Here is a 27364-nt window from a genome sequence, read left to right as displayed (position 1 = left end):
AGGAGTAAAAGCTTAGGAGCCATCTATTTTTAGGTTCAGGACCTGGGTTGCGCTTGCTGATTGGATGCCTAAATGTAGCCATCAATCAGCAAGCCATTTCAAGGGTACTGAACCAAAAATAGGCTGGCTCCCAGCTTTCATTCCTGCTTTTTTCAAATAAAGATACCAATAGAACAACGAAGAAATGATAATAGGAGTAAATTAGAAAGTTGCTTAAAATTGCAGCTCTATCTAAATCATGAAAGAAAATATTTGGGCTTACTATCCCTTTAAAAGAGCAGTACTTTAATGCTTTTTAGTGCTTTAATGAAAATAATATATACAGTATTTTCAGTATTTTGCACATGTAATTTGAAATATTTAGACAGTCTAGATTAAAAAAAACCTCTCCACCGCATCTTTACTCGAAAATTGGTTATTCAAAGAGATCTGAAACCTTTAATCACCACAGCTGTGAGTTGCAAGATCGGCTCCATTATAATCAAATCTGCAACAGTTAATTTCTTGTGATATGGAACGAATTCCACCATCAAGGATACAGCATCACAAAAATATCTTTAAAACTAACAGATGAACATGAAAAAAGTTCCCTCTATAAAAAAAAGTCCATTCTAACATATTCACACAAAAATTTTAAAATTGTTAAAAAATAAAAAAAAATAAAGGGACACTGTACCCAAAATTTTTCTTTCGTGATTCAGATAGAGCATGACATTTTAAGCAACTTTCTAATTTACTCCTATTATCACATTTTATTCATTCTCTTGGAATCTTTATTTGAAATGCAAGAATGTAAGTTTAGATGCCGGCCCATTTTTGGTGAACAACCTAGGTTGTCCTTGCTGATTGGTGGATAAATTCATCCACCAATCAAAAACTGCTGTCCAGAGTTCTGAAACAAGAAAAAAGCTTAGATGCCTTCTTTTTTATATAAAGATAGCAAGAGAATGAAGAAAAATTGATAATATGAGTAAATTAGAAAGTTGCTTAAAATTGCATGCTCTATCTGAATCACAAAAGAAACATTTTTGGTTCAGTGTCCCTTTAAATATGACAACCTTGTCAGCATTAACACCTTAAAGGAACATGAAACCCAAAATGGTTCTTTCGTGATTCAGATTGAGCATGTAGTTTTAAACAACTTTCTAATTTTCTTCAATTATTAAATTGTCTTTATTCTTGGTATCTTTTGTTAAAAGCAGGGACATAAGTTCAGTACACCTACCTAGGCTTAACACACATAAGTTATATGTGTAGAAGGCAGGAAAGACCAATAACAAAACAGTAGAAAATATAGCATCTGATTAAGTGAATTGTGGCACAGAGCCAAACAAGATAATTCAGACTAAAGCATCATTCCTTGTTTGCACTGGACTTTTGACTTTGTATGGAGTGAAGTAATTAAAGGGATGTCAAACTGCTGAGTACAACTACAGTAACATGATTACTAATCACCATGATATTGTTTTTCCTCCTGTGCCTGTAGCTGTTTTCAAAGTAATTCTCTTTTCTTTCATGTAATTAGCAAGAGTCCATGAGCTAGTGACGTATGGGATATACATTCCTACCAGGAGGGGCAAAGTTTCCCAAACCTCAAAATGCCTATAAATACACCCCTCACCACACCCACAAATCAGTTTTACAAACTTTGCCTCCTGTGGAGGTGGTGAAGTAAGTTTGTGCTAGATTCTACGTTGATATGCGCTCCGCAGCAGGTTGGAGCCCGGTTTTCCTCTCAGCGTGCAGTGAATGTCAGAGGGATGTGAGGAGAGTATTGCCTGTTTGAATTCAATGATCTCCTTCTACGGGGTCTATTTCATAGGTTCTCTGTTATCGGTCGTAGAGATTCATCTCTTACCTCCCTTTTCAGATCGACGATATACTCATATATACCATTACCTCTACTGATTCTCGTTTCAGTACTGGTTTGGCTTTCTACTACATGTAGATGAGTGTCCTGGGGTAAGTAAGTCTTATTTTCTGTGACACTCTAAGCTATGGTTGGGCACTTTTATATAAAGTTCTAAATATATGTGTTTAAACATTTATTTGCCTTGATTCAGGATGTTCAACGTTCCTTATTTTCAGACAGTCAGTTTCATATTTGGGATAATGCATATGAATTAGGGTTGCACCGACACCGATACTAGTATCGGTACCGATACCAAGTATTTGCATGAGTACTTGTACTCGTGTAAATGCACCGATACTTAAACCGATACCTCCACTTCCTACCCATTTGCTATCTTGTGACGTTTTTTCAAACTGCATGTTCCCATTTCATTTTAAACTGGAGTGGAGACTAAACTAAAAATTGTTTACTATTGTTCTGCCAATAAAAATTGTTGTTATTTGTATTATTGTAGGAGAGATCACTGTACCTCGTTCAAACAAACCCCTGAAGTACTGGGCAGTTAATAAACTGAGATTTCTAGCACTGGCTAAAATGGCCCAAAAATATCTTTCTGCCCCATGCAGTAGTGTGGAAAGTGAAAGACTGTTCAACTTAGAGTCGAACCTCCTCACTGATAGCAAAAACAGACTAATAGCTGAACATGCAGAGATGCTTCTGTTCTGTTCCTTAAAAAGAACTTGCCACTAAGTTTTGAAAAACTATTCTTATTGCTTGATTGCCTTTTTTTTTACTGCTAGTTCTCATCTTGCACAATTATGTTCAAAACATACTGTACTCTGAGGAACATGCATACCCTTAGATTATATAATTGCAGGAAAAGTACTCATAGGACAAATTAAGTTAATTCCAATGAACACTCATCCTGCAATTATAGGACTAGATTTAGATTACATTTGATTGGTAAGATTTACCAATGTTCTGTTCACATTTCCAATTCCATAGACTTTAATGGAGTAGGACGTGTAATGAGATCATTGGTAAAGCTTGCCAGTCAAATATAATCTAGCCCATAGTGTTGTTCCCCATGATTAAACAATGCACTGTTCTATTTTTTACTGTATTGCACTTTTGGTTGGTTGTAATTTTATATTTGTTATTTATTGTTGTTGTTATTAATATATTTTATTGTAATATTTTTATTTATTAACATGTTCTGTGAACTTTGTGACAAATAAAACTGTTTTATTATTTTATAATGCCTTTTGAGTTACAGTCCTTCATAATTATAAAGAAGGAATCTTAAATAGTTAGTCTGTATTGTGCTTGGTAAACTGTCACATGACAGTAAAAAAACAAAGTATCGGTAATTGGTATCGGCAAGTATTTGAAAACAAGTATCGGTACTTGTACTCAGTCTTAAAAAAAATGGTATCGGTGCAACCCTAATATGAATAATTCAATTTTTCCTTACCTTAAAATTTGACTTTTTTTCCTGTGGGCTGTTAGGCTCGCGGGGGCTGAAAATGCTTCATTTTATTGCGTCATTCTTGGCGCAAAAATGTTCTTGTCATTTCCGGCGTCATACGTGTCGCCGGAAGTTGCGTCATTTTTTTGACGTTTTTGCGCCAAAAAATTTCGGCGTTACCGGATGTGGCGCCATTCTTGGTGCCAAAAGCATTTAGGCGCCAAATAATGTGGGCGGATTTTTTGGCGCTAAAAAATTTGAGCGTCATTGTTGTCTCCACAATATTTAAGTCTCATTATTTATTGCTTCTGGTTGCTAGAAGCTTGTTCATTGGCATTTTTTTCCCATTCCTGAAACTGTCATTTAAGGAATTTGATCAATTTTGCTTTATATGTTGTTTTTTCTATTACATATTGCAAGATGTCTCAGATGGACTCTGAATCAGAAGCCACTTCTGGAAAAACGCTTAACTGAGTTTCAGTTCTACCAAAGCTAAGTTCATTTATTTTAAATGTTATAAATGTTTATCTTTAGTTATGGTTTGTAATAAGTTATTATGTTATACTTTTACATGCGAATTCCATTAGTATTTATGCTTTATATATTTTCTTTTCTTACAAGAAATATTTAGAAGACTTATAAGAAATATTTTTCTGATTCTATGTTAAAGGCTTTGTCTGACTTCGTGCCTTCTAATAAAATTTTTAGGTCTTTTTCACTTCTTTTTTAATTATTGAAGTTTCAAATGACCAACAACATACTGATTTATCCTTCTCTGATGATGTTTTTTTCTCTTTCAGAAATTTTCTTCATCAGATATTGACACTAACAAATCTACTTTTTTATTATTTTTCTATTATTAAAGTACATTTGTTCTTTGTTGAAAAGGTGTTGATTATTTTGGATATTAAGGTAACTAGTTCTTTAAGACTAGCTGACATTATTTCTGCCTATTTATTTCTTCTGTGTTTTCAGAGGTTTTCTTTCCAATTCCCTATACTAGGGAATGGAATAGGCTGAGAATTTTCTTTTATTCCTTCTTCAAAGGTTTTAAACTATATTCTTTGCCAGCAGTTAAACTCAATTTGGAGGGTTCTCCAATTTATTGGGGCTATCTCTAATTCTGCTTATTATGCTATTGTTTCTATAGCAAAATAGTATTTATTTTCCTTTAGATCGTTGTATCTTATTTATGGAAAATTATTTAGTTTCAGGTACTTTCTTGGTCCTGTGATTTATTTGGATATTGCAATTGCTTCATTTTCTCTGTTTACTTTAAGATCAAGTATCAGATTATGATTTATTTTAGCATTGTTAAAGGGACAACATTTACTAGACTAGGTGCTGTTACATTTGTCTTGTTGTTTTGCATTTATTGATTATGCAAGTCCACTGTATTGGCTGGTCCTTTAATCTGGACTATCATGATAATAATTTCATTTGTGTCTTCATTTTATTGAATATTTTCGCAAATGAGGGTTAATCTATGTCTTTAGCTTTTTTAGCTAGAAGAATTTTGTGATTTAAAAAAAAAATAAAAAAAAAAATCCATATTTCTTTTGTTCTAAGATAATCAATTATTTGTTTTATAATTGGATTCAATTCTTAACTGTTACTCTGGGCTTCAAGGTTGAGTTCTAAGACTAAAACTTTAAGCTTATACTGACTTTAAACACACAAGGATGAACAGTGGCACTACTTAGACTTTTCCTCTAATAATAAGTCAAATTCAGAGGTAAGAGTTAGATTAATTCTACTGTGTGTTAGAGGAAATGGTGCTTGTGCACAAATATAAATATGAACACAAAGGAAGAATGGTATGGAGGATACCAGACTACCCAAAGTATGCACTTACAGCACTCTAGGTCTGAACTAAAGGTTGGGATTCCTCAACAGGATATTAAAATATAACTTTTATTGCTATTAAAATTAAAAAACCAAAATTGTTTGGTTAATACATACACGATTAAAATTTGCTCCAGTGCCCAAATCAGTATAATGAGTTTCACGTTAGATCACAATTTATGATAATTCGGCCTGAATAAATTCACTAGTAATAGTGATCTAAATAGTTAAATAAATCAACTCGGTAATGGTTACCATCATAGTGTTAATCTGAATAGTAGAGCTCATGTATAAATTCTGATCAAGGTTGTGTATTCTCAGCTTCATAAACTTATGCTATCATCATTCAATATAATGGGTGATAGCAGAGTAATGAGTATTGTACATTAATAATGATTATCCACGAATAGGGGTACTAGTGAATTGAATATTAACAAAAACGAGGGTTTGATCAGTTATAACCTGGGCTATAATTTTAGCCTGTATACTTGTATAAATAGCAATGTGTGCGTGCTTGGTGCTACTGTAGTTTTCAATATTTCATTAGGTATATATTCCTAAAAATTGGAATACAGTTATTGTCACAATAAGCCTAGTTCTGTGTAGCCCAGACCTCAGATCTGGCCACTTATGTTCACTTAAAGTTATTAGATAATTTGACCCTGATTAGTCCATACAGCAATTGCTGCAAAGTTACTATGGCTTATATTAATCCACCTTCATAAATTTTAGGCATATGTTTCATAGAAAACTTAATCTGCTATCCCGGCGCCTCCCAGATTTTATTAATTGACAAATGTCCCAAAGTTTATTCACAGTGCCAAAGATTATTCTGGGCCAGTGTGTGATAATTCGAATTATGTGCCCTTTGGCACAGCCAATGTTATGATTCACAAGTATTACAATTATCAGTCATTAGTTTGTAACATTCTTCTAATACATATTCATTCATATACTGGGTTTTATAGCTCTAGTTAAATTTGGCACAACCCACTTTCAATAAATGCTTTCTATGATTTCGTTTAAGTTCAATATCCGTGGTACAATATCTATTAATTTCGAAAGCTCTGAAAGCTGTATTTAAAGTTAAAGCTTGGTCTGGCACAACCCAGATTATATGTATAGAGTTAATAGTCCATTAATTTATACTATGAATCTCTATTGAAACACACATTCATTCTCAAAATTCGATTTAACAATAAAAGTAAATCTAATCTGGTACAACACAGGTTATATAAGTAATGAATATCTTGCAGTTTTTGTTTAATTCGCAACTATGTTGCAGGTTGATATATATGTTTCAGTTTGAGCGCTGTGTGGTACAGCAAATGCTGTGACTATCGGGCAGTATCAATCACACTCATACGTCTGTAAGGTCTTACAATACACGCTCATTCACACACCAGTTTGGTAGTTTAAGTTAAAACTGGCACAACCCAGTTACTATAACAATATCCACGACGTAGCGTATAATTATTGAAAGACTTAGTTAGCAATTGATAAAATAAAGTCTGGCATAACACTGACTGAATGAGTATGACTTGTTATTGTGTATACTATAAGTTACTATAACAGTATCTGCGGCGTAGCGTATAATTATTAAAAGACTTAGTTAACTATTAATGAAATAAAGTCTGGCACAACCCAGGCTATATGGTTATAACTCGTTATTACATATATGGTAAGAAAGGTTTTTTAACTATAAGCACCATGTAAAGGTCCCTATTCGGTACCCTGACCCAGATAGGTCAAATATCTATGATTAGCTCTATGATTGCGGTAACCCTATGCTCCACATGATTTAGCGGTACTGGGCTAGTTTAAAATACATAGAAAATAGAGCGTGAACGAGTTCAACACTCTCCCCTGACGCGTTTCGCCCGATTGGGCTTTATCAAAGGCTTTGATTCCTCACACAAGGGTCACCTTTTTTAGGTTTTTGATAAAGCCCAATCGGGCGAAACGCGTTAGGGGAGAGTGTTGAACTCGTTCACGCTCTATTTTCTATGTATTTTAAACTAGCCCAGTACCGCTAAATCATGTGGAGCATAGGGTTACCGCAATCATAGAGCTAATCATAGATATTATTGTGACAATAACTGTATTCCAATTTTTAGGAATATTTTTTTATAGGAATATATACCTAATGAAATATTGAAAACTACAGTAGCACCAAGCATGCACACATTGCTATTTATACAAGTATACAGGCTAAAATTATAGCCCAGGTTATAACTGATCAAACCCTCGTTTTTGTGAATATTCAATTCACTAGTACCCCTATTCGTGGATAATCATTATTAATGTACAATACTCATTACTCTGCTATCACCCATTATATTGAATGATGATAGCATAAGTTTATGAAGCTGAGAATACACAACCTTGATCAGAATTTATACATGAGCTCTACTATTCAGATTAACACTATGATGGTAACCATTACCGAGTTGATTTATTTAACTATTTAGATCACTATTACTAGTGAATTTATTCAGGCCGAATTATCATAAATTGTGATCTAACGTGAAACTCATTATACTGATTTGGGCACTGGAGCAAATTTTAATTGTGTATGTATTAACCAAACAATTTTGGTTTTTTAATTTTAATACCAATAAAAGTTATATTTTAATATCCTGTTGAGGAATCCCAACCTTTAGTTCAGACCTAGAGTGCTGTAAGTGCATACTTTGGGTAGTCTGGTATCCTCCATACCATTCTTCCTTTGTGTTCATATTTAAGCTTATACTGGTTTGGTTGTTCTTATTAAGGAATGAATTCCTGAGTTCTTTCCCAAGTAACATGTCTATATTTGGAGTTCAAAATCAGCTCCCTAATTTTGCGATGTACGTGCCGTATTCCAGCTTGGCTGGTAAGGGGCAGGTTAAGGCTTCTTTGAAATTTCTTTGATTTTATTCCAGTAAGGCTAACACTTTCTTTAACTGTGTTTCTGTCCTATATATTTTGGGTACTGTTGAAACATGGCTGGGCACCCATGGGGTTCAAGCGCTGCTCAGACCTGGAATCTTCTAGGGTATTTCTTCCAGTTCCTTTTGAGGAACCGGGGTTTGGAGTTTTATTCAAACTATTTTGCCTTTTTATGGTCTTTGATAGCATTATTTGTTTTCATTAGATACAATAAATGCATATTTTCATTTTTCTGTTTTCCTTCAGATTATTTTCTGAGGATGCGGAATCTCATATGATTCACTTACTCTTCAGGACATAGAGGATCTTCTTTTCAAAAGCTCTTGATTCCTCACACAAGGGTCACCTTTTTTAGGTTTCCAGATAGTTTGTGTCACTGTCCTTGTCTCTATCAGACAAGGGATAATGTTATGGGTTCCGTCTATTGGTACCTTTAGTCTCTATTATTTACTTCAGTTGCTATATATGCATAGAAGTTTTAGGTCTTATGGCCACAGCATTGGATTCAATTCCCTTTGCTCATTTTCACTAGAAAGAACCTTTCCAGTCTTTTATAAGTGTTGTTTCTTCAAGAACATGGTTGGAGGATCAATTTACCAAAAAGTTCGTTTGATTCCTCAGACAAGGGTAACCTTTTTAGGTTTCCTGATAGATTCAGTGTTCTTGATTCTGTCTATGACGGACAAGAGGCGTCTGAAATTGGTTTCAGCTTATCGAAACCTTCAGTCTCAATCTTTCCCTTCGGTAGCCTTATGCATGGAAATTCTAGGTCTTATGACTGCTGCATTGGACGCGATCCCCTTTGCTCGTTTTCAAATGCGACCTCTTCAGCTCTGTATGCTGAACCAGTGGTGCAGGGATTATACAAAGATATCTCAATTAATATCTTTAAAACCGATTGTTCGACACTCTCTGACGTGGTGGACAGACCACCATCGTTTAGTTCAGGGGGCTTCTTTTGTTCTTCCAACCTAGACTGTGATCTCAACAGATGCAAGTCTGACAGGTTGGGGAGCTGTATGGGGGTTTCTGACAGCACAAGGGGTTTGGGAATCTCAGGAGGTGAGATTACCAATCAACATTTTTGGAACTCCGTGCAATTTTCAGAGCTCTTCAGTCGTGGCCTCTTCTAAAGAGAGAGTCGTTCATTTGTTTCTAGACGGACGATGTCACAACTGTGGCATATGTCAATCATCAAGGAGGAACTCACAGTCCTCTGGCTATGAAAGAAGTCTCTCGAATACTTGTATGGGCGGAATCCAGCTCCTGTCTAATTTCTGCGGTTCATATCCCAGGTTTAGACAATTGGGAAGCGGATTATCTCAGTCGCCAAACGCTACATCCGGGCGAATGGTTTCTTCACCCAGAGGTATTTCTTCAGATTGTTCAAATATGGGGACTTCCAGAAATAAATCTGATGGCTTCTCATCTAAACAAGAAGCTTCCCAGGTATCTGTCCAGATCCAGGTATCCTCAGGCGGAAGCAGTGGATGCATTGTCACTTCCTTGGAAGTATCATCCTGCTTACATCTTTCCGACTATAGTTCTTTTTCCAAGATTCTAAAGGAACGTTTGTTTATTCTGCTGGTGGCTCCAGCATGGCCTCACAGGTTTTGGTATGCGGATCTTGTCCGGATGGCCACTTGACAACCGTGGACTCTTCCGTTAAGACCAGACCTTCTATCGCAAGGTCCTTTTTTCCATCAGGTTCTCAAATCCTTAAATTTGAAGGTATGGAGATTGAACGCTTGATTCTCAGTCATAGAGGTTTCTCTGACTCTGTGATTCATACTATGTTACAGGCTCGTAAAACTGTATCTAGGAAGATATATTATCGAGTCTAGAAGATTTACATTTCTTGGTGTTTTTCTCATCATTTTTCTTGGCATTCTTTTAGAATTCCTAGAATTTTACAGTTTCTTCAGGTTGGTTTGGATAAGGTTTGTCTGCAGTTCCTTGAAAGGTCAAATCTCTGCTCTTTCTGTTCTTTTTCACAGAAAGATCGCTAGTCTTCCTGATATTCATTGTTTTGTACAAGCTTTGGCTCGTATAAAACCTGTTATTAAGTCAATCTCTCCTCCTTGGAGTTTGAATTTGGTTCTGGGGGCTCTTCAAGCTCCTCCGTTTGAACCTATGCATTCGCTGGATATTAATTACTTTCTTGGAAAGTTTTGTTTCTTTTGGCCATCTCTTCTGCTAGAAGAGTTTCTGAATTATCTGCTCTTTCTTGTGAGTCTCCTTTTCTGATTTTTCATCAGGATAAGGCGGTGTTGCGAACTTCTTTTAAATTTTTACCTAAGAATGTGAATTCTAACAACATTACAGGGAGTGCAGAATTATTAGGCAAGTTGTATTTTTGAGGATTAATTTTATTATTGAACAACAACCATGTTCTCAATGAACCCAAAAAACTCATTAATATCAAAGCTGAATAGTTTTGGAAGTAGTTTTTAGTTTGTTTTTAGTTATAGCTATTTTAGGGGGATATCTGTGTGTGCAGGTGACTATTACTGTGCATAATTATTAGGCAACTTAACAAAAAACAAATATATACCCATTTCAATTATTTATTTTTACCAGTGAAACCAATATAACATCTCAACATTCACAAATATACATTTCTGACATTCAAAAACAAAACAAAAACAAATCAGTGACCAATATAGCCACCTTTCTTTGCAAGGACACTCAAAAGCCTGCCATCCATGGATTCTGTCAGTGTTTTGATCTGTTCACCATCAACATTGCGTGCAGCAGCAACCACAGCCTCCCAGACACTGTTCAGAGAGGTGTACTGTTTTCCCTCCTTGTAAATCTCACATTTGATGATGGACCACAGGTTCTCAATGGGGTTCAGATCAGGTGAACAAGGAGGCCATGTCATTAGATTTTCTTCTTTTATACCCTTTCTTGCCAGCCACGCTGTGGAGTACTTGGACGCGTGTGATGGAGCATTGTCCTGCATGAAAATCATGTTTTCCTTGAAGGATGCAGACTTCTTCCTGTACCACTGCTTGAAGAAGGTGTCTTCCAGAAACTGGCAGTAGGACTGGGAGTTGAGCTTGACTCCATCCTCAACCCGAAAAGGACCCACAAGCTCATCTTTGATGATACCAGCCCAAACCAGTACTCCACCTCCACCTTGCTGGCGTCTGAGTCGGACTGGAGCTCTCTGCCCTTTACCAATCCAGCCACGGGCCCATCCATCTGGCCCATCAAGACTCACTCTCATTTCATCAGTCCATAAAACCTTAGAAAAATCAGTCTCGAGATATTTCTTGGCCCAGTCTTGACGTTTCAGCTTGTGTGTCTTGTTCAGTGGTGGTCGTCTTTCAGCCTTTCTTACCTTGGCCATGTCTCTGAGTATTGCACACCTTGTGCTTTTGGGCACTCCAGTGATGTTGCAGCTCTGAAATATGGCCAAACTGGTGGCAAGTAGCATCTTGGCAGCTGCACGCTTGACTTTTCTCAGTTCATGGGCAGTTATTTTGCGCCTTGGTTTTTCCACACGCTTCTTGCGACCCTGTTGACTATTTTGAATGAAACGCTTGATTGTTCGATGATCACGCTTCAGAAGCTTTGCAATTTTAAGAGTGTGCATCCCTCTGCAAGATATCTCACTATTTTTGACTTTTCTGAGCCTGTCAAGTCCTTCTTTTGACCCATTTTGCCAAAGGAAAGGAAGTTGCCTAATAATTATGCACACCTGAAATAGGGTGTTGATGTTATTAGACCACACCCCTTCTCATTACAGAGATGCACATAACCTAATATGCTTAATTGGTAGTAGGCTTTCGAACCTATACAGCTTGGAGTAAGACAACATGCATAAAGAGGATGATGTGGTCAAAATACTAATTTGCCTAATAATTCTGCACTCCCTGTAGTAGAGAAATTGTGGTACCTTCATTGTGTCCTAATCCTAAGAATTCTAAGGAAAAGTCGTTGCATTCTTTGGATGTAGTTAGAGCTTTGAAATATTATGTTGAAGCTACTAAGGATTTCCGAAAGACTTCTAGTCTATTTGTTATCTTTTCAGGTTCTAGGAAAGGTCAGAAGGCTTCTGCCATTTCTTTGGCATCTTGGTTAAAATCTTTGTTTCATCATGCCTATGTCAAGTCGGGTAAAACTCTGCCTCAAAGGATTATAGCTCATTCTACTAGGTCAGTTTCTACTTCCTGGGCGTATAGGAATGAAGCTTCAGTTGATCAGATTTGCAAAGCAGCCACTTGGTGTTCTTTGCATACTTTTACTAAATTCTACCATTTTGATGTGTTTTCTTCTTCTGAAGCAGTTTTTGGTAGAAAAGTACTTCAGGCAGCTGTTTCAGTTTGATTCTTCTGCTTATAATTTCAGTTTTTTTCATTATAAGATTTAAACTTTATTTTGGGTGTGGATTTTTTTCAGCGGAATTGGCTGTCTTTATTTTATCCCTCCCTCTCTAGTGACTCTTGCGTGGAAGATCCACATCTTGGGTAGTCATTATCCCATACGTCACTAGCTCATGGACTCTTGCTAATTACATGAAAGAAAACATAATTTATGTAAGAACTTACCTGATAAATTCATTTCTTTCATATTAGCAAGAGTCCATGAGGCCCACCCTTTTTTGTGGTGGTTATGATTTTTTTGTATAAAGCACAATTATTCCAATTCCTTATTTTTTATGCTTTCGCACTTTTTTCTTATCACCCCACTTCTTGGCTATACGTTAAACTGATTTGTGGGTGTGGTGAGGGGTGTATTTATAGGCATTTTGAGGTTTGGGAAACTTTGCCCCTCCTGGTAGGAATGTATATCCCATAAGTCACTAGCTCATGGACTCTTGCTAATATGAAAGAAATGAATTTATCAGGTAAGTTCTTACATAAATTATGTTATTTTAACCCCTTGCAATTATCAGTTAGTGAAGCTCTGCATCATCTCACTGGGTGTCACCATCTTAAAGCTTATATTTATTATGTAACTTTTAAACTGTGTAAAAACTGCTTCCCCTCTTTATTATTGGCTAGATTTAGAGTTTGGCGGCCAAAGGGGTGCGTTAGCTACGCATGCTTTTTTCTCCCGCACCTTTTAAATACCGCTGGTATTTATAGTTCACAGAATGGCTGGGTTTTCAGTGCGTTAGGCTCCAAAAAGGGAGCGTAGAGCATAATTTAACGCCACTGCAACTCTAGATACTAGCGGTGCTTACGGACGCGGCCAGCTTCAAAAACGTGCTCATGCACGATATCCCCATAGAAAACAATGGGGCTGTTTGAGCTGAAAAAAAACCTAACACCTGCAAAAAAGCAGCGTTCAGGTCTTAACGCAGCCCCATTGTTTTCTATGGGGAAACACTTCCTACATCTGCACCTAACACTCTAACATGTACCCCGAGTCTAAACACCCCTAACCTTACACTTATTAACCCCTGATTCCATCAGCCAATCAGAATTTTCCTACCTTAATTCCGATTGGCTGATAGAATCTTATCAGCCAATCGGAATTCGAGGGACGCCATCTTGGATGACATCATTTAAAGGAACCGTCATTCGGCTAGTAGGCGTCACTTGAAGAGGTTGGATCGGCGTCGGCTGGGAAGAAGATGGCTCCGCTTCGCTCCGGAACAAAGAAGATTGAAGATGCGGCTTGATAGAAGACTTCATTCCGATGATGGACTTCCGACTTCAGCCCGATGATGGATTTCTTCAGCCGCCACTTGGATCCAGACTTCAGCCCGAGGATGGACGTCACTCTTCAGCCCCCCGCTTGGGCTTGGATCAAGACTTCGGACCCTCTTCTGGACAGATCGGGACCCGGTGAGGTGAAGACAAGGTAGGGAGATCTTCAGGGGCTTAGTGTTAGGTTTATTTAAGGGGGGTTTGGGTTAGATTAGGGGTATGTGGGTGGTGGGTTGTAATGTTGGGGGGGGTATTGTATGTTTTTTTTACAGACAAAAGAGCTGAATTCTTTGGAGCATGCCCCACAAATGGCCCTTTTCAGGGCTGGTAAGGTAAAAGAGCTTTGAACTTTTTTAATTTAGAATAGGGTAGGGCATTTTTTTATTTTGGGGGGCTTTGTTATTTTATTAGGGGGCTTAGAGTAGGTGTAATTAGTTTAAAATTGTTGTAATATTTTTCTAATGTTTGTAAATATTTTATTTTTTTGTAACTTAGTTCTTTTTTATTTTTTGTACTTTAGTTAGTTTATTTAATTGTATTTATTTGTAGGTATTTTATTTAATTAATTTATTGATAGTGTAATGTTAGGTTTAATTGTAGATAATTGTAGTTATTGTATTTAATTAATTTATTGATAGTGTAGTGTTAAGTTTAATTGTAGATAATTGTAGGTATTTTTTTAAAATAATTTATTGATAGTGTAGTGTTAGGTTTAAATGTAACTTAGGTTAGGATTTATTTTACAGGTAATTTTGTAATTATTTTAACTATTTTAGCTATTAAATAGTTCTTAACTATTTAATAGCTATTGTACCTGGTTAAAATAAATACAAAGTTGCCTGTAAAATAAATATTAATCCTAAAATAGCTATAATATAATTATAATTTATATTGTAGCTATATTAGGGTTTATTTTACAGGTAAGTATTTAGCTTTAAATAGGAATAATTTATTTAATAAGAGTTAATTTATTTCGTTAGATAAAAATTATATTTAACTTAGGGGGGTGTTAGGGTTAGACTTAGCTTTAGGGGTTAATACATTTATTAGAATAGCGGTGAGCTCCAGTCGACAGATTAGGGGTTAATGTTTGAAGTTAGGTTTCGGCGATGTTAGGGAGGGCAGATTAGGGGTTAATACTATTTATTATAGGGTTATTGAGGCGGGAGTGAGGCGGATTAGGGGTTAATAACTTTATTATAATAGCGGCGCAGTCCGGTCGGCAGATTAGGGGTTAATAAATATAATATAGGGGTCGGCGGTATTAGGGGCAGCAGATTAGGGGTACATAGGGATAATTTATCTGGTGGCGGTGTATGGAGCGGCAGATTATGGGTTAAAAAATTTAATAGAGTAGCGGCGAAGTGGGGGAACCTCGGTTTAGGGGTACATAGGTAGTTTATGGGTGTTAGTGTACTTTAGAGCACAGTAGTTAAGAGCTTTATAAACCGGCGTTAGCCCAGAAAGCTCTTAACTACTGACTTTTTTCTGCGGCTGGAGTTTTGTCGTTAGATTTCTAACGCTCACTTCAGACACGACTCTAAATACCGACGTTAGAAAGATCCCATTGAAAAGATAGGATACGCAATTGACGTAACGGGGATCTGCGGTATGGAAAAGTCGTGGCTGGAAAGTGAGCGTTAGACCCTTTAATGACTGGCTCCAAATACCAGAGGGCAGTAAAAACCAGCGTTAGGACCCTCTAACGCTGGTTTTGACGGCTACCGCCCAACTCTAAATCTAGGCCTATGTGAGCTAAACTGAAGTGAAAGGAACAGCTGTCAAAATGCCAGTAACATCACAGATCTGTGGAAGCGCACTGCTTTTATCACAGGATGCAACAATACACATGCTACAAGATGGCGGCACCCAGTGTAAAATGCAAAACTCTGCCAACTGGATTCTGTAATGAGTTAAAATAAGCAAACAACTTTACAGAGAACTATTGGTACAGGAGGGAAAACAATAGAATAGTGAATAGTAACCCTGGTACTGTAGTTGTACCCAGCAGTTTAATGTACCTTTCATTTTATTATTCAATATTATATATTCACTTTTTCTTTTTACAAAAATATAGGTGAATCCAGCCTCATGATTTTGTCTTTATAATGTGGTCCTCCCAGCAGCCTAACCAGCTTCCATTAATCTAGTGTAATATACCATAATAAATAATGTGGACACGTTTACTTTAAAAGTATTTTGTAATTATTATAAATACATTTAAATTACTCAGACAGATTCATATAAATACATGAACAGAAGTTTCTCTTTTGGGTGGTTCATGAAATAAGTACATGAATCACAAAAAAACGAAATCTGATTTAATCAAAGCACGTCAGAATTCTGAACAACTATTTAATCTTTAAGCTTAATGTGTTAGATATTTTCTGTCTTAAATTTTTGTCTTGTGAAGAAAATTGTATTGATCTAATCTTAGCAGTAAATATAATGCAGTTATATTTTTGCATTAAGGAAATGCTATATCTCTCTACAGCACAGCAGTTAAAATTTCATGACAACAAAAAGAGAAACAAACTAAAATGCATGTAATGTATAATTTAATAATTATCACTGTATATGTCAGAATATTCAATTTGGGTTTGATTTAAAAAGGAATTAAAGAGTCCCTGCTTGTGAGAAAAAATTGTGCTTGATCAAAACTCAGTAGAGATGCCAGAAAGCAAGTTTTGTAACTTAGGTTTTCTTCAAAATGCTGCAAATCAATAGCTGGTTTAGGCAAATTTCAGCATTTTTTTTAACAAAACCCTAGGTTACAGAATTTACCTTTTGGCCTCCATAGGAAGTGCCAACCTAGCACAATTTTTGCACAAAAGCAAGAGGTAGTTAATGTCCCTTTAAAGTTCCTCTGGACTAGTTATATAAATCAGTATATTAGAACAATTGCTCTATATTGTCACAGTTATGCAGAATTGTTATGTAACACACATATCTATACTATAATCGCATTTATAACGCGTCCGTCTGTGTCGCCGGTTGCGCACGCATACTCAAAGGAATGTTGGCTGCGTGAGGCAGCCAAAAGAATGTTGGCTGTGCGCGCAGCCAAAAGAATCAATCTGGATTCAGCGAAGCTGCTTCCCAATGGATTCCGCCTGGATGCAGCATAGGCAAACCCGAGATTTAAAAAAAAAAACAGCACAAAACCGCACTAAATAACGAAAAAACACGTAACTAACCACCCGCAAGAAATAAAAAACCTGTAACTGCCCGCACGAAGTATAACAAAAAAAAACTAACCTCCCGCACAAAGTATTAACAAACACTGAAACCGCCAATCCCCACATCGCAAAATAATAAAGTAATTATCCCCTAATCCGCAAATAACATAATTAAAATATTAACCCCTTAACCGCCAACCCCCCACATAGCAACAATCCTAATTAACCTATTAACCCCTAAACTGACAAACCCCCACAACACAATAAACCTAATTAACCTATTAATCCCTAAACCGACAAACCCCCACATTGCAATAAACCTAATTAACCTATTAAGCCCTAAACCGACAAACCCCCACATCGCAATAAACCTATTTAACCTTTTAACTCCTAAACCGCCAACCCCCACAATGCAAATAACTAATTTAATTACTAAGCCCCCTAGCCTAACACCCCTAAATTAACCCCAATACTAAGTTACACTTAAATAAAACCTAACATTAAAAAAATCTAAAATAAAAAAAATAAAAAAAACTCTTAAATTACAGAACAAATAAACAAAATTATAAAAAATAAAAAAAATTAAACCTATTCCCTATGAAAATAAAAAATCCCCCCAAAATAAAAACGCCACTAAACTATCAATAGCCCTTTTGTAGGGCATTGCCCTAAGTTAAACAGCTCTTTTACATTTAAAAAATACTAAACCCCACCCACCAAACCCCGCAAAATAAAAAAAAACTAACACTAAAAAAACTAAACTACCAATTGCCCCTAAAGGGGCATTTGTATGGGCATTCCCTTAAAAGGGAATTCAGCTCTTTTACTTCCCTTAAAATGGCAATCAAATCTATTCCAGCCCATTAAATCCCTAATCTTAATAAAATAAATAGAAAATAAAATTAAAAAAATCCTAACACTAATCCCCCAAGTAGGTACTCACTGTTCCTGAAGTCTGGCGGAAACGGTCTTCTTCCAGGAAGCTCCATCATCTTCTATCACCATATTTATTGGGGTACCTTGCATTCCTATTGGCTGACATTTTGAAATCAGTCAATAGGATGAGAGCTACTGAAATCTTATTGGCTGATTTGAACAGCCAATAGGATTTCAGTAGCTCTAATCCTATTGGTTGAGTTCAAAATTTCAGCCAATAGGAATGCAACGTACCCCAAATTGATTGCAGTACCTTGCATTCAATCTTCAGTGTACGACAGACATCGGATGAAGAGGAGCCTCCATGCCGCCAAGGAACGCCGTCGCCGCCGACAAGGGCCTCCACCATTGAGGAATGCCACTGAGGATCCACGCATCGGGGAAGACAGCTCCGCACCTCCGCTCCATGCAGCATTTGTTCCGGATGAAGATAGAAGATGATGGTGCCGCCTGGAAGAAGTCCTTCTCCAGTAATGTGGTAATTGGTAATTTTTGTAAGTAAAAGAGCTGTTTAACTTAGGACAATGCCCTGCAAAAGGCCCCTTTAAGGGCTATTAGTAGTTTAGTATTAGATTAGGGGGTGTTTTTATTTGGGGGGATTTTTTATTTTTATAGGGGTATAAGTTTATGTTTATTTTTTTTATTTTGGATAGCTTTGTTTCTTTTTTTCTGTAATTTTACTTTTTTATTTTTTTGTAACTTTAGCTTGGGGGTTTGTATTTTTTAAACATAGACTGACTGCCCTCTGGACAGGCTTATCATCTAGTAGTATATATATATATATATATATATATATATATATATATATATATATATATATATATATATATATATATATATATATATATATATATTCTTGTTACATCAACTCCTTAACTATGAGATTATTTTGTTACAACTCTCTTGCAGTAAAAAAGTAAAGCCGTACTCTGACATAATCTTTAAATTAAATCCGTGTGAGTTCTCTCTCACTATGCTGATATCCCACAGGGGTTTATTTTAGTTACATGGTAGTGCAGCTGTAGTTTAACTTTGCTTAAGAAATTTATAATAAAACCCAATGATTCAAATGCCTGGTTATATTAGCAAAATTGTATGAAAATTGGCAATTTACATTGCATTAAAACCCCCCAAAAAATGGAACTAAATCTGTTAAAGGGACACTAAACATTTAATACATGCTAGATAGAATGATGCATTCAAAGAAAAGATTAGTCCATGACTAACATCTAGAGGTGTTTTTTAAAGTTTCATTAGTTGTTTAAAAAGTGACAAAATAAGTCTATAAAACACTGGGAGCTGCCATGTTGCAACTTGTGTTACCTTCTCTGCTGTGGCCAATTAGGGTCAGTTATAAATAGGTCACTAGAGTGTGCAGCCAATGGTTGTGCTGGATTTAACAGTGTTCTGCACTTCCATTTCTAACAGGAACTGAAAAGCTCACAATTTCAGAATGGAATTACAGGCAAAGAGGAGAAAATAAATAATGAAATTATATTGCAAAGTTGTTTTATTATATACAATTTATCATTTTATTTTACCATCTCAAAGTTTTTAATGTCCCTTTAAGTATTTTTTTTTTTAGCTGAATACAAAGATATCAATTTAGAATATGTGCTTTAATTATGGTGCAGTAATATTGTTTTCACATGAGATTATCATAAAGTTTAATTTTTGATTTTGGGTGACCACCCAGTTATGACCATCAGGGCAAGAGTAAAATATAATTTGTCCTAAAGTGATCAGAATTAAGAGTGATCACAGATTGGTAAAAAAATGTTTGGGGGATTTGCTGATTCTGGTGATTATATATTAATTATTACAGTCATCTTAAATACCAAAAAAAAGACAATTCCCAGTCAACTTTCTCTACATGGAGTTAAAAAGTTAAAGAGCATTTGTGTAAAAAAAATGACATTCTAATTCTTTTGAACATGTAATTTTAACACCAGTGACACTGCAAATGTTTTTAACCTCAACTAAGGGAATGTCAGAGCATTGTTGGTCCAGAGCAGAATAGACCATTGAGCCAATCAGCAATGGCAATTGCAAGATCAAGATGTGCAACTGCTGCTGCTGATTGGCTCACTGGCCATGTTCATTTGGTTACAGCAGTACTTTAGTTATGTGTTTAACCCCTTTGCAGAGGTTAAACAAATATACATGCAACGTCACCCAGTGCTAAATGTGCCTGCAATAACAAACTAGAACATGTTATTTTTACTCTAGAATGAACCTAATCAGGCCCATTTATCAAGCTCCGTACAGAGCTTGAAGGGCCGTGTTGCTGGCGAATCTTCAGACTCGCCAGAAAAACAACTTATGAAGCAGCGGTCACAAAGACCGCTGCTCCATAACCCTGTCCGCCTGCTCTGAGCAGGCGGACAGGAATCGCCGGAAATCAACCAGATCGAATATGATCGGGTTGATTGACACCTCCCTGCTGGTGGCCGATTGGCCGGGAGTCAGCAGGGGGCGGCGTTGCACTAGCAGCTCTTGTGAGCTGCTGGTGCAATATTAAATGCGGAGAGCGTATTGCTCTCCACATTTAGCGAGGTTTTGCGGACCTGATCCGCAGTGTCGGATCAGGTCCGCAAGCCCTTTGATAAATGGGCTTGCAAAAGTCTACACTTCCCTTAGCATGTTGAATGCAAGTGAAGCTAGAAAATTGACTGCACAACCTTTACTGGGATCTCTTCATTTAGCAATAAAAGGTTCAAACTTTTTTTGAGATGAAGTTTAAGATTAGAATTTCTATTAAAGGGGCATGTTATCCATATACTCAATGACTTTAAAAGGATGCAGCATAAAAATGTTAAAAGATGACAAGGAAACATTAACATCTCTATTTAAAAAGAAGAATATTTTGTCTCAAGATGACTTCAGAATCCACATTCTATTGTAGAGGGACTTTAAACATTCAATTTGGATACTTATGCAAACATTTGCAAGTGTGTGTACCTCTGGCATGTGCAGGCTATGGGGCCAAATGGAGCTTGATGCCCCTGTTTCCGTGCGAGCCTTCAGGCTCGCCAGAAACAACAGTTATGAAGCAGCGGACTAATGACCACTGCTCCATAACTTGTCAGCCTGCTCTCAGACTATGGACATCAATCCGCCGATTCTATATGATCGGGCTGATTGACACCCCTGCTAGCGGCCGATTGGTCATGAATAGTGATGTCCCGAACTGTTCGCCCGCGAACAGTTCACAGCGAACATAGCTTGTTCACGTTCGCGTTTGTGGGTGAACACATGGCGATCCGCCCCTATGTGTCATCATTGTGGAAACTTTGACCCTTTATGTCACAGCCGCCTGACACATTAGAGCCAATCAACATCAGACACTCCCTCACAGACCCTCCCAGCTACTCGGAATCCGCCATTTTAGACTCATAACGACCTTGCTTTCTTAATGAGAGGACGTGTTGTGTTTTTGCTCCTGACATTAATAGTAAAAACATAGCTAGGCTAGTGTATTTACAGTCCAGAAGGACTCCACTCATCTCTGCTGCAAGCACAGCACCCCAAAAAGCCCTTTTTAGGGCTATATTTTGTGCCGTTTTTTTTTCGTTTTTTTTTTTATTAGCATTTGCTTGGCTTTCAGGCTGTGTGTTTAAGGCTCACAGCATATGCTGTGACTACTGCCACCACTGATATCTCCCTAACAACATTAGTTTAAATTTAACTAACCAAAAAATTTAATTATTTTTCTAGTGTAATTTTTTTTCATTTTCTATCAGGCCAGTGTCACACAGCATATACTCTGGTTCATTGCTCTGTGAAAGCCAGCAGCCACCAGTGTTAATATCCGTTTATAACATTATTTTAAATTTAAAAAAAAAAAATATATATATATATATATATATATATATATATATATATATATATATATATATATATATATATATATATATATATTTTGCTAGTGTAATCTAATTACATTTACTATCAGGCCTGTGTCTGTCAGGCTCACTCAGCATTAATATACCTCATTTTTTTTCAGTCTTTTGGTTAATTGGTCTGTGCCAGGCAGCCACCCAGCACTCATATCTATTCTTCTTCACCTTAATTTTAATATAAATTTTTTTTTAATTTGTTTGCTAGTGTAATCTAATATAATTTTCTATCCGGCCTGTGTGTTTTGCTGACATACAGAGTCTACTGTGTTTACTTGCTGCCCTCCCTAGTCTATGAGCCACGACTCATATGTGTTTAACCTTTTTTTAATTCCCTCCCCCAAAAAATAATTTCAATCATTTTTCTAGTGTAATCTAATAGTATTTTCTATCAGGCGTGTGTGTATCTGACTTACAGAGCCTACTGTTTTTAATAGCTTCCCTTCCAAGGCTATCAGCCATGACTCATATGTATGTGCTTAACCTTTTTCTTTAAATTGCCCAAAAAAGTCTTTAAATCATTATGCTAGTGTAATCTAATTGTATTTTCTATCAGGCCTGTGTCTAACTGTTTATCGGCTAGATTTAGAGTTGGGCGGTAGCCGTCAAAACCAGCGTTAGAGGCTCCTAACGCTGGTTTTTACTGCCCTCTGGTATTTGGAGCCAGTCATTAAAGGGTCTAACGCTCACTTTCCAGCCGCGACTTTTCCATACCGCAGATCCCCTTATGTCAATTGCGTATCCTATCTTTTCAATGGGATCTTTCTAACGCCAGTCGTGGCTGAAGTGAGCGTTGGAAATCTAACAACAAAACTCCGGCCGCAGAAAAAAGTCAGTAGTTAAGAGCTTTATGGGCTAACGCCGGTTTATAAAGCTCTTAACTACTGTGCTCTAAAGTACACTAACACCCATAAACTACCTATGCACCCCTAAACCGAGGTCCCCCCACATCGCCGCCACTATATTTAAATTTTTTAACCCCTAATCTGCCGCTCCGTACACCGCCACCACTTACTTTATCCCTATGTACCCCTAATCTGCTGCCCCTAACACCTCTGACCCCTATATTATATTTATTAACCCCTAATCTTCCCCCCACAACGTCGCCGCCAGCTACCTACAATAATTAACCCCTAATCTGCAGACCGGAGCTCACCGCTAGTATAATAAATGTATTAACCCCTAATCCGCCTCACTCCCACCTCAATAACCCTATAATAAATAGTATTAACCCCTAATCTGCCCTCCCTAACATCGCAGACAGCTAACTTCAAGTATTAACCCCTAATCTGCTGACCGGAGCTAACCGCTACTCTAATAAATGGATTAACCCCTAAAGCTAAGTCTAACCCTAACACTAACACCCCCCTAAGTTAAATATAATTTAAATCTAACAAAATAAATTAACTCTTATTATATAAATTATTCCTATTTAAAGCTAAATACTTACCTATAAAATAAATCCTAATATAGCTACAATATAAATTATAATTATATTGTACCTATTTTAGGATAAATATTTATTTTACAGGCAACTTTGTAATTATTTTAAACAGGTACAATAGCTATTAAATAGTTAATAACTATTTAATAGCTAAAATAGTTAAAATAATTACAAAATTACCTGTAAAATAAATCCTAACCTAAGTTACAATTAAACCTAACATTACACTATCAATAAATAAATTAAATACAATACCTACAACTATCTACAATTAAACCTAACACTACACTATCAATAAATTAATTAAATACAATACCTACAATTACCTACAATTAAACCTAACACTACACTATGAATAAATAAATTACATAAAATACCTACAAATAAATACAATGAAATAAACTAACTAAAGTACAAAAAATAAAAAAGAACTAAGTTACAAAAGATAAAAAAATATTTACAAACATTAGAAAAATATTACAACAATTTTAAACTAATTACACCTACTCTAAGCCCCCTAATAAAATAACAAAGCCCCCCAAAATAAAAAAGGCCCTACCCTATTCTAAAATAAAAACAGAAAAGCTCTTTTACCTTACCAGCCCTGAAAAGGGCCCTTTTCGGGGCATGCCCCAAATAATTCAGCTCTTTTGCCTGTAAAAAAAAAACATACAATACCCCCCCCAACATTACAACCCACCACCCACATACCCCTAATCTAACCCAAACCCCCCTTAAATAAACCTAACACTAAGCCCCTGAAGATCTCCCTACCTTGTCTTCACCACGCCGGGTTCACTGATCGATCCAGAAGAGCTCCTCCAAAGTCTTGATCCAAGCCCAAGCGGGGGGCTGAAGACATCCATCCTCCGGCTGAAGTCTTGATCCAAGCGGCAAATGAAGAAGTCCATCTTCGGGAAGAAATCTTCATCCTTTCAGGGCAGAAGAGGACATCCGGACCGGCAACCATCTTGATCCAAGCAGCATCTTCTATCTTCATCCGATGAGGAACGGCTCCATCTTGAAGACCTCCAGCGCGGACCGATCCTCTTCTTCTGACGTCCAACTGAAGAATGAAGGTTCCTTTAAGGGACGTCATCCAAGATGGGGTCCCTCGAATTCCGATTGGCTGATAGGATTCTATCAGCCAATCGGAATTAAAGTAGGAATATTCTGATTGGCTGATGGAATCAGCCAATCAGAATCAAGTTCAATCCGATTGGCTGATCCGATCAGCCAATCAGATTGAGCTTGCATTCTATTGACTGATCGGAACAGCCAATAGAATGCGAGCTCAATCTGATTGGCTGATTGGATCAGCCAATCGGATTGAACTTGATTCTGATTGGCTGATTCCATCAGCCAATCAGAATTTTCCTACCTTAATTCCGATTGGCTGATAGAATCCTATCAGCCAATCGGAATTCGAGGGACGCCATTTTGGATGACGTCCCTTAAAGGAACCGTCATTCGTCGGGAAGTCGTCGGAAGAAGAGGATGAATCCGCGGTGGAGGTCTTCAAGATGGAGCCGGTCGTCATCGGATGAAGATAGAAGATGCCGCTTGGAAGAAGATGGTTGCCGGTCCGGATCTATGCTTCTGCCCGGATAGGATGAAGACTTTGGAGCCTCTTCTGAACCTCTTCAGCTGTCGCTTGATAGAAGACTTCAGCCGGATGATGGATGTCTAGCCCCCGCTTGGGCTTGGATGAAGATTTCGGAGCCTGGAACGATCGGTGATACCTGGCATGGTGAAGACAAGGTAGGAAGATCTTCAGGGGCTTAGTGTTAGGTTTATTTAAGGAGGGTTTTGGTTAGATTAGGGGTATGTGGGTGGTGGGTTGTAATGTTGGGGGGGGGTATTGTATGTTTTTTTTACAGGAAAAAGAGCTGAATTCTTTGGGGCATGCCCCGCAAAGGGCCCTTTTAAGGGCTGGTAAGGTAAAAGAGCTTTGAACTTTTGTAATTTAGAATAGGGTAGGACATTTTTTTTATTTTGGGGGTCTTTGTTATTTTATTAGGGGGCTTAAAGTAGGTGTAATTAGTTTAAAATTGTTGTAATTTTTTTTCTAATGTTTGTAAATATTTTTTTATTTTTTGTAACTTAGTTCTTTTTTATTTTTTGTACTTTAGTTAGTTTATTTAATTGTAGTTATTTGTAGGTATTGTATTTAATTTATTTATTGATAGTGTAGTGTTAGATTTAATTGTAGATAATTGTATATATTTTATTTAATTAATTTATTGATAGTGTAGTGTTAGGTTTAATTGTAGCTTAGGTTAGGATTTATTTTACAGGTAATTTTGTAATTATTTTAACTAGGTAACTATTAAATAGTTATTAACTATTTAATAGCTATTGTACCTGGTTAAAATAATTACAAAGTTGCCTGTAAAATAAATATTAATCCTAAAATAGCTACAATATAATTATAATTTATATTGTAGCTATATTAGTGTTTATTTTACAGGTAAGTATTTAGCTTTAAATAGGAATAATTTATTTAATAAGAGTTAATTTATTTCATTAGATTTAAATTATATTTAATTTAGGGGGGTGTTAGGGTTAAAGTTAGACTTAGCTTTAGGGGTTAATACATTTATTATAGTAGCGGTGAGCTCCTGTCGGCAGATTAGGGGTTAATACTTGAAGTTAGGTGTCAGCGATGTTAGGGAGGGCAGATTAGGGGTTAATACTATTTATTATAGGGTTATTGAGGCGGGAGTGAGGCGGATTAGGGGTTAATACATTTATTATAGTAGCGCTCAGGTCCGGTCGGCAGATTAGGGGTTAATAAGTGTAGTTAGGTGGAGGTGACGTTGGGGGCGGCAGATTAGGGGTTAATAAATATAATATATGGGTCGGCGATGTTAGGGCAGCAGATTAGGGGTACATAGGGATAATGTAGGTGGCGGGGGTGTACGAGCGGCAGATTAGGGGTTAAAAATAATATGCAGGGGTCAGCGATAGCGGGGGCAGCAGATTAGGGGTTAATAAGTGTAAGGTTAGGGGTGTTTAGACTCGGGGTACATGTTAGGGTGTTAGGTGCAGACATAGGAAGTGTTGCCTCATAGGAAACAATGGGGCTGCGTTAGGAGCTGAACACGGCTTTTTTGCAGGTGTTAGGTTTTTTTTCAGCTCAAACAGCCCCATTGTTTTCTATGGGGGAATCGTGCACGAGCACGTTTTTGAAGCTGGCCGTGTCAGTAAGCACCGCTGGTAACGAGTGTTGCAGTGGCGGTAAATTATGCTCTACGCTCCCTTTTTGGAGCCTAACGCACTGAAAACCCAGCCATTCTGTGAACTCTAAATACCAGCGGTATTTAAAAGGTGCGGGGGAAAAAAAGCACGCGTAGCTAACGCACCCCTTTGGCTGCCAAACTCTAAATCTAGCCGTATCTGACTTACACAGCATACTGTTGTTAATTGCTGCCCTACGTAGCAGCCAGCCAGTGCGACCACTCATAGAGTTATATGTGCATTGCACTTCTTAACATAATTTTAATATTAAAATCTAAAATTTTAAAATATTTTGCTAGTGTAATCTAACTTAATTTTCTATCAGGGCTGTTTTTTTGTCACTTACACAGCATACTGTGTTAAATTGTTGCCCTACCTACCATCCACGACTCATATCTGCCAGCCTGTGTGCCAGGCCCAACTAGCCAATTAGTGGCACCAATCACAATTCTTGTAACAGTATATAAAAAAATGAAAATCATAATTTTTTGGACTGCAAATATTCAGTCTCCTAGTGCCATTGAATTGCATTTAACTCCTGCCTGCCACTGCCAGCCTTTTGTGCCAGGCCGTCTAGCCAACTATTTACACCAATCATAATTGTTGTCACAGACAGTATATTTACTAATTAAAATAAAAAAAAATTGATTGTTGATCTTAATCCTCAGTTTGCTCGTGCCCTAGAATTGCACTTTTCTACTGCCTTCCAAGCCTGTGTGCCAGGCCTACTTGAAAAATATTTACACCAATCATATTTGTTGTGACAGTATTCTTAATAATCAAAAATTAAAATTGTTGGTAATAGTTGTTGAGAATCCTCAGTTTGCTGGTGCCATTGAATAGCACTTTCCTGCTGCCTTGCAGCCTGCTGTGAGCCAGGCCCACCTAGCCAATTGTTGCCAGCAAT

The sequence above is a fragment of the Bombina bombina genome, chromosome 5 (genome assembly GCF_027579735.1).
Source record: "Bombina bombina isolate aBomBom1 chromosome 5, aBomBom1.pri, whole genome shotgun sequence".
Lineage (NCBI taxonomy): Eukaryota > Metazoa > Chordata > Amphibia > Anura > Bombinatoridae > Bombina > Bombina bombina.
The sequence above is the reverse complement of the archived record's forward strand: the minus strand, read 5'-3'. Positions refer to the sequence as shown.